Here is a 9,255-nt window from a genome sequence, read left to right on the forward strand (position 1 = left end):
TGCTACCACTGGAACCAGATTCGTCAGGCTGCGTGCTTCCCCCCACCCCATTTACACACAAACTAAGTAGAACAGGGGTTTGAGGGATGGAAATGGGATGAGTGGAAACAGAATTTAATTTAATAACTGGTTGGAATATGAGTTTCAGTACCTTACTGACAAAGCATGATTTTTTTGTGTGAAAATATTGATCCTTTCTCTCAAAGTGATTAAGGTGATTTTGGGGACATTGACAGTGCACACACACACTCAGCCTGTGAAATAGAGAGTATGGCTGAGCCAGGTGGGAAAGTGTGAAGGAGTCTGGTACACACTCATGTCATCAGTGATAGTGAGCGCTGTCACTTCCTCAGCTCTCACAATAGCGATCCGTTAATTGCTGTACTTCATTATTTTTTTCAGTGGTTAGGAAAGAGCTGGGGAATCTTTGGGGAAACCTTGCTGTGTTTTGAATGCACTCTTAGTTTCATCTCTAGTATTTTTGTCAGTGTTCTGATGTGATACCAGTTCTTACTGAGATATTATTTTTGAGAATTCTCTAACATGGACTTTAAAGGTAAACCAGACTCATTGTTTTTTGTCACCTCAGGCTTGTCATCCTTTACAGCAAAATCATTTCCCTGTTTGTGATGTGAATTATTCACTAATATAACTACACTACATGCTGATATTGGATAACAGGATTGAAATAACCCAAGACAAAATGAGGAGTGGTAAGAACCTGTGGGGAGAAGGAAGATCTGCTTGCACTGCATTTAAGGACATTTTCACAAAAGTTGGACAATGCATTGGTTCACTTATTCCACAGGGGGGAAAATCTCCACATCTATTATTCTTCCTCCTCACACTCATAACTGTACACATGTATTCAGGCCATAATGAGAAGAAATAAATCAAATTATATGTTTATCAACTCAAGACAGTTTGGCTCCAACAGAGTTTTGAAAAAAGTGGCTCTTTTTTATGGAGCAAGTTTTTACTCTATCAGCCTTTGAAAAAATGGGTAATGCCAGAGTCTCATTAGAATTATCACAGCTTGGGGCGCCTGGGTGGCTCAGTTGGTTAAGCGTCTGCCTTCGGCTCAGGTCATGATCCCAGAGTCCTGGGATCAAGCCCCGCATCGGGCTCCCTGCTCGGCGGGAAGCCTGCTTCTCCCTCTCGCACTCCCCCTGCTTGTGTTCCCTCTCTCGCTGTGTCTCTCTCTGTCAAATAAATAAATAAAATCTTAAAAAAAAAAAAAAAGAATTATCACAGCTTATTTTGTTGTTTTATTGGCTTTGTTTCTTCAAAGTAGGCTTTCCTGATCTAATTCACCTTGATGATTATAATGTATTCTCCCAGTATTCTTCTCTTCCGTGTACTTCGTTTGTACAGCCTGTCTGGGGAAAGCAGGTGTTGGTGGTGGTGGTGGTTTAAGAAAACTCAGGAACATTACTGTGTACTTCCAGCAAAGTCTATATTCTTTCCTAGCTGGAAACTCACTAAGTATGCCTGGCACTCTCAACTTGTTTAGAAAACATACTGGGGATTCTCAAAATGCAGAATTCATGGTTATAGCTATGAGGTGAACACAAGAAAAAGTCAGATGCTACCTGAGGGCTAGAGTGTAACAGCTGTGCAGGGGCAGGGGACCCAAGATTCCAGGATCAGGTCCATGCCTTTTTGGGCACCTGCAACCTTGCTGTGAGCCATACCCTAGTAACAATAAGGTACTCAAAAGGAACGGCACGGTTGGAGCTTGGGATGTAGAATGTTGGGGGCCAGATGGAGATTCTGCTAGTGAGTAAATGAGATACCAAACTGGTAGAAGTTTTCAAGTATGTGATTTTCTTTTAATCTGGCAGAATAATCCTCCTTATAAATTGTTACTCAGTCTTCTGACATAATTCAGACAGCTCTCAACCGGCTCTATTTACCTTCTTTCAAAGGTACAACAAATGATACTCTCACAAGGGTCCTATGGGTTTCACTTCACCATGCTCAACTTTTTTCATTTCTCTTATCTTAAGGCTATGTTAAGATGGAATCACTGATTTCACATGAAATGACAAAAACGCACTATGAAAAATCGGCACTGGTGTTTTGCTAAAGGGAATCCTTTACTACTCTGAAACGCAGTGCACATGTGTGTTGTCACTATGAGAGAAGCCGGAATGTTAATAGTGAACATTTTCCTGGACAGTATAATCTGGAAGCTCCAGTAGTCCACCCAATTGAGTAGAGCTAGGGCATATTTTTATTATTCTGCAGGAGCTGTACAATGCATCTGTTCATGGAGTATCTAAGCAAGCACCCTTCACTCCCCCAATATTTCAACTGAGACCATTTTATTTCCCTGATAATTCCTTGCCTTGAGACAATCAGGTGTGATATGTATCCTCATCATGATTTTATGAAGCAGTAAATGCCACCACCCCCGTCTACCAGGAGGCAGCATCCACTGAAGGGTGAGACTTCGAACCACACTGTTTTTTTTAAACACCATAGCAAATATATCGCTGGTACGTTCGGCTCCTGTTGCAGATTCTGTTATGTCTAAAGTCCTAAAATGTGAAGCTTTCTGTTGTTTACTGCACTACCAGAGAGACAGTGCAGGCACACCAAAGGGCATCGTCCTCATTTTTAAATGCTTTTTGGTTGGAAAGCTTTTCCTTCACCAGAGGCTTTGCTCGGGAACAGCTAAGACCCTCTGAGGCTGTGAAGGAAAGCCCTGCCAGAAGACGGGGAGTGGAAATGAGGCAGGGAGGGACTTGTTCAAGCCTCAGCATGACTCACAGGATCAAGAGGGCTGAGATAGGAGGCAGAGAACAGAATAAAAACTAAAGTTTTGGGCAAATTAGACAAACTTGTTCAGTTGACTATTTTACGGAATTTTGGCTGAGCAAGGCTGTGTATAATCATTGTTATTAGTACATTTGATAATCAGAGTCATCTTTAGCCTACTGATAAATGTAATGTGGTCTATGCCTACCTGGGAATGAAGCCTAGCGTTTAACAAAAATGTTAGAATATTTGGAGGTTTCAATAGAAAAAAGGTTTTTGTTTTCTTCTGTCTAGTAGCAATGCTATCAGCCCAAATTAAGCGCTACGAAGCTACCAGTTAGAAAATTAAGGCTCACTGCTGCACACTGGATGATTCTTTTTAGTGGGTAAGAGCTTGGGATTTGGATTCATAATACCTCGATTCAAATCCTGCCTTTTCTACTTCCTAGCTGTGTGAATTTGGGTAAGTTACTTAACCTCTCTATTTTGTTTCCCTATGTAAAAATTGAAAATAACAATAGTACCCGAGTTACACTGTTTTGTTTTTTTAGAATTAAATGATATAAGGCAGATAAAACACTCAGCACAACACCAGATGCTTAGTAAATGATTTGTAAATGTTATTAATGTTATTAACAATTAAGTAATATTAGGCAAATTAGTTTAGAAGTCAATCAACTTAAGAGTGGATTCTAGAAAGCATCCTAATTACACAGATACTAAAGTAGGCGACTGCCAAAGCTCTTTGTCTGTTAAGGCACCGTCTACGAGGCAACTGTGCCTTGACAACAGAACTACGTAAACCTCATAAGCAATAAGACTTGGTTCTCTCCCACGTACACAGTTCTGCTGTTGTTTTTCTAAAACCGTGCTCTTTTTTCCCCCAAGTTTTTATTTAAATTCCAGTTAGTTAATATAGAGTGTACTATTAATTTCAGGTGTAGAATTTAGTGATTCATTGCTTACATACAATACCTAGTGCTCATCACAAGTGCCCTCCAAGTGCCCACCTTGCCCATCACCCATTTAACCCATCCCCCCCATCTGCCAACCCTGTAGTAATCCTCAGTTTGTTCTTTATAGTTATCTGTTTCCTGGTTTGCTTCTCCACACCCCCCCAGGTTCATCTGTTTTGTTTCTTAACTTCCATATATGAGTGAAATCATATGGTATTTGTCTTTCTCTGACTGACTTATTTTACTTAGCATAATACCCTCTGGTTCCATCCATGTCATTGCAAATGGCAAGATTTCATTCTTTTTGATGGCTGAGTAATATTCCATTGTGTGTGTGTGTGTGTGTGTGTGTGTATACACCACATCTTCTTTATTCATTCACCAGTCAGTGGAAATTGGGGCTCTTTCCATAATTTGTCTTTTGTTGATAATGCTGCTATAAACATCAAAGTGCATGTGCCCCTTTGAATCTGTGTTTTTGTAGCCTTTGGATAAATGCCTAGTAGTGCAATTGTTGGGTCGTAGGGTAGCTCTATTTTTAACATTTTGAGGAACCTCCATGCTATTCTCCAGAGTGGCTGCACCGGCTTGTATTCTCACCAACAGTGTAGGAGGGTTCCCCTTTCTCTGCATCCTCACCAATACTTGTTGTTTCCTGTGTTGTTAATTTTAGCCATTCTCACAGGTGTGGAGTGATATTTCATTGCAGTTTTGATTGGTATTTCCCTGATGATGAGTGATGTTGAGTATCTTTTCAGATGTCTCAAAACAGTGCTCTTTTTAATTTATTAAACTCTAAATTTCTTGAGAACAACATCTTACACCCCCAATGCTCAGAATTCAGTGTGTCATTAAAAAATGTTCCCGAAGCACTGACTAGGAGTTGCCATAACTTTACACTAGGGTCTTTGGTCGTTATATCTAGTCAATAATCACATGAGTAATGTTTTAAAGCAGCAGGGTTTCTATTGTTTTTGGATGGCTATAAAAGTGAAGATCTTTGCTTTGGGAAGGCACTTTCATAAATGTGTCATTTTGAGAGAGCTGGCACTCACACGGGGTTGAAGTTGCAGGTGGTGCCCATCATCCATCTCTTTACCATCAGGATCCTACACGTTTCTCCTTTTTTGGCCTCTTACTTTACTTTGCTTTATAGTTTATTATTTCCAGACGCCAGGTCTTATCAGCTTGGAATTGGAAGCACATTAATTATTCTTTTTAAATTTTCCAGTGCCGGATCCTCAGCACAGTGAGTATCATCATGGCTCCACATGGCTTTTGGATAAATACACGATCAAACAGAGAGGTCTGCATGAGCTTTCTAATTCATAATGTAGACATTTAAAAATCATGGAACCTCATCAACCTACGCCACATCAAGAACTTCTGTTGTCAAGCCTGTCCTAATTTCTCCTTAGGTGGTCTTGTCCAGCTTTCCATAGCTTTATCTACTGATGCACACAGGCACAGAAAGATTTTCTCCATTTTCTGAATTAAAAACAGGGCAGGATACATGCTGTTTACTTGTGTTCTACAATTTAGTAGAGAAGATGTACTTAATCTTCTTTCGATAGTTCTGCTGTTTGGTGCAAGCTGGGCAGGACACTACAGATTGGGAGTTGTATAACTTATCTCTGACATGGTAACTCATTGCACACTTCTTGTTCTATTTCTTGGATTCTTTGTCTAGTTCAGAGCTGGGGAATTCCACCCTAAATCCCATTTGACTAGAACCCGGGCTATAACCTGAGAATTGTCTCCAGAGGCTCAGTCTCTCTCTAACGGGTTCTCTCTACTCCTGGAGCCCTGGTGTGAATAGACCACTCTACGAAGTTACACTGCTGGTCTCCACTTATCTGTATGGATCCTCATGGGCCAAAACTTCTTGCCTTTATCTGCTTGCCAGTTTCACAGCTCAAATATCAACAATCATCCAAATCAGCATCTCTCAAACATCAGTCCATAAAATGCAAGTTCTGGGAGATGCTAATAGATGTCCTTTCATTATTATATTTGAAAAATACTTTTTCTCCCTCTTGAAGAAACATATTGTGTGGTAGCACATTATAGGCTCTGAGATGGCTTCCTCAGAGAAAAAATGTACCTGCTTAATTTGAATCTGGAACATTTATAAAATTGCAACTCTTAATATTAAGTCTTATGAAACAGTGTTTTATCGAACACCAGTTTGCAAAATGCTGGCCTCGTCCTAGGTCACTGGGAATTCATTTACCTCTAAGGGATGACTCTTTGATCCTCAGATTAACCCTCCATGGGTTCCTTTCCTCTCAACCACTTCCCATTAGTAGGTTCCTGAAAAACCATCACCTGTTACACAGACATGGATCATAATCAATGGTTTTGGCCTATTAGGGACATCATCTTTTCTAGCTTCAACTGTTCTTCTCCCCAGAAGTTTTGTTTTGTTTTGCTTTTGTTTCTTGGAGGAAGAGGGAAATTCTTTTTCCTTCACAGTATTATTTCAGCTATTCAGCTTTCTAGGGGCATTTTGTATCTGTTACAAGACACTTGTTCAACTTTTGGCTTTAGAAATATTTTCAACATGGCAACTAAAATCACACCCTGCAAATTACAGCTTAACTATCATCTCTTCATGTCAGATCACAAGTACAAGGCAGGCCCTTGAGCTAAACTTCTGTTACATGACATGTCAGCAAGGCAACTTGTCAGTCATGTACTCCCAATAATGACATTTTACTATCTAACAACTCCGAGTAAATCCATCACAGATGCTCATTTATACTTCAACCACAACCGTATTGTGGCACCTCGCAATGACATTTACCCCATAACTTGTTATAGGCAAATATCTTGTTGAACTATTGGTTTTAAAGGTTGTGTTATAGCTCCTTTCCAGCAAGTGACCTTTTAGGGCAGCAAGGTCACTGATAGCTGGCTTGCTCCTCTGTGCTTTGTTCTAGTTTATTGCTAGGTTCTTTCTCATTACTGACATTATTTCTACCGTCTCTCCCAGTTTACCTCTTATTTTATCAATTTTTCTTCTGTCTTACCTAACAAGAGCCTCTGTGACATTTCTTTCCACTTGGAAGACGAGAAGGTTCAGATACAGAGAGTACATCTCACTGAGATCAAACGGTAGGAGAGAAGCAGAAGGATGGACAAGTAGACTCTGGGATTCTGGACCAGAGTCCATCTTACCCTGTTACCACTGTGTTTTTGGAATGGTCCCTAACTGAACAAAGAGTTTAAAGATATTGAAGAATGAACCATCAGAATGTATTCCTACACATCCATCTTAGACTTTTATAAGCACTCTAATGGATAATAATCCAAGAAGAAATTGCTCTCATATTCCACAACAGTAAACTGGAACACACACACACACACACACACACACGTGTGTGTGTGTGTGTCATATATATATATATATATATATATATATACGTTTTATCAGACTTCCATTCCCAATAGTGTACCTGACATGTAGCTAGTGATAAATGTGTTAACTGAGTGAATGGATGACTGCTGTACCTCATTGACTGAAAGCCTCATGGTCCCAAACTTCAGAACCCTCTACTTCAATCTGTGCAGCATCTCTATTTTCCTCTAAAACACATCTCCCTCTGAGAGAGGTGAAGAGGGCAGTGGTTTATAGCAGATGCTGACTATACAGAGCTGATTACTTCAAATGAACGGAAGGAAGAGGGATTTCCAGTGACATTTCTGGGTAGCCCACTAAGTGCAAATGGTGTAGCATAGAGTGTAGCCTAGAATGATGCCGGACTTGCAGGGGGAAAGAAATCATTAAAATACAATTCCATAGTTGGAGATACAGACAGTCTGAGGAATCCCAACTCTGAATTTAACTTCTCTCTTTCGTATTTGGGGTAGGGTGAGTCTTTACCATCAGTTATAGATGGGAGAAAGACCTTAGGGGAAAAAAAAGAGGAATAGAGGCAGGAAGGCAATGAAGAATCAGGACAAACTGGGAGGGGGAAAGTAAAAGCAAGCTCACCCCTTCACTTGCTTTCTGTAAGAAGCAAAGGAGAAGAGAAAGAAAGCAAGAAGAGATGAGAGGATGTGGGGGGATCAGTGGGTCAGAATGCAATGTTAAGAATGGGACATAGCACTGGCTTCAGATGACTCAGGGGCAGGCACTGATCTCGGTGACATCACAGTGTTCTGAGACCTTTGGTAAATTACCGGACTTGTTAGAATCTGCCTCTCTATAATAAAAGAGTAAAACAACACTTACTTCTGGAATATGAGGAATGGATTTGTACATAATAACAAGTGATAGTTATAAGTAAACATTGTTGTGTAGTTGTAGTACCAGCTAACACTTACTGGGCACTTATTTTGTGCAAGGCCAAGTGCTTTACATGGAGACTTTCATGTAATCCCCTCATGAGAAGGTCCTGTAATTATCCTTATTTACAGACAAATAAACTGAAGTCTGGACAAGTTAAATATGCTACCCATACTAGTGTTAAGTAATACAACTGGAACTTAAGTCCACTCTGCCCGCATCCAAAGTCAATGTTCTTAACCATGAGGCCATATTGTATTGCTTTTTCATTAAAGAATCCACAAGGATAAGTTAAAGAACAAGGGAATTTGACCTTAAAAAACAAAACAAAACAAAGACAAGTAAAATTTGACAAGAGAAAGACTTTTGCAACATCAGGAGATCATGCAAAGTGGGCCAACACTCATTGTACTACTTCTCATGGTAAAGGGGGAAAAATCACACATCCCTACAGAGGAATGGAAACAGACCAAAGTGATCCTCAAAAAGAATGGCATTCCTTTGGAGCTCAAATTCAACTATTTTTTAAAAGTACAGATTGGGCATTTTCTTCCGCAACATATCCGGGTTACTACATATATATGAATAGATACAGTCCCTGGCATAAACGTAAACACAAAAGATCGCCCAGGGTTGCTCAGAGTCTTATGTAAATAACTATGCATTACAAAGTGATTTCAGTGGCCGTGGGCCTACCAGATTGCAATTCCAGAACAGTGGGATGGCACGAGTTCTTTTTGGGACTGTATACCTGACTGAGTAAAGAGGCTTCCAAAGAAAGTTTAAAATAATTCCAATGTATATCTTTTAGAAATTATTATTTTCTTGGAAACCAAGGCAGCATTGCAGATACTTCATAAAGTTCTTGAGGGGATGGGATGAGATAATGTATGTAAAGTGATTATTCTGGCACTTTCTTCCTAGCTCTTCTTAAGTAACCATCAGCTGCCTGCCTCAGCATCTTCCCCTTAAAAGGGCAGAAAGATTCACTTTGAAGGAAATGAGATCAACTTTAGAAATTGCAACTCTGAGGTCAGGACAAATGAATTCATTTGGGATGAAACCAAGAAATGTTTGTTGTAATTCAGATTTCTAAGGTCAAGACCTCAAGATCAAACCAGAAATTGGATTTACTTTTGAGAAATACACCAGGCACGGAGGAGCAAAAAGTTTAGAACTGTGTAAAGAAAACTTTGTGACCTATTCTGCCAGGCTCTAATCAGTTTTGGTTAATTTATTATAACA

The 9,255-nt window shown here is 39.8% G+C and overlaps 1 pseudogene; it reads right to left on the minus strand.

The window, feature by feature from the left end:
* The window catches only part of LOC118007536, a 64,271-nt pseudogene extending 57,377 nt beyond the window's left edge, over nt 1-6,894 (minus strand).
* Between the last annotated feature and the right edge of the window lie 2,361 nt (nt 6,895-9,255).

The sequence above is a fragment of the Mirounga leonina genome, unplaced genomic scaffold (genome assembly GCF_011800145.1).
Source record: "Mirounga leonina isolate KUSES-001 unplaced genomic scaffold, KU_Mleo_1.0 Mir_125, whole genome shotgun sequence".
Lineage (NCBI taxonomy): Eukaryota > Metazoa > Chordata > Mammalia > Carnivora > Phocidae > Mirounga > Mirounga leonina.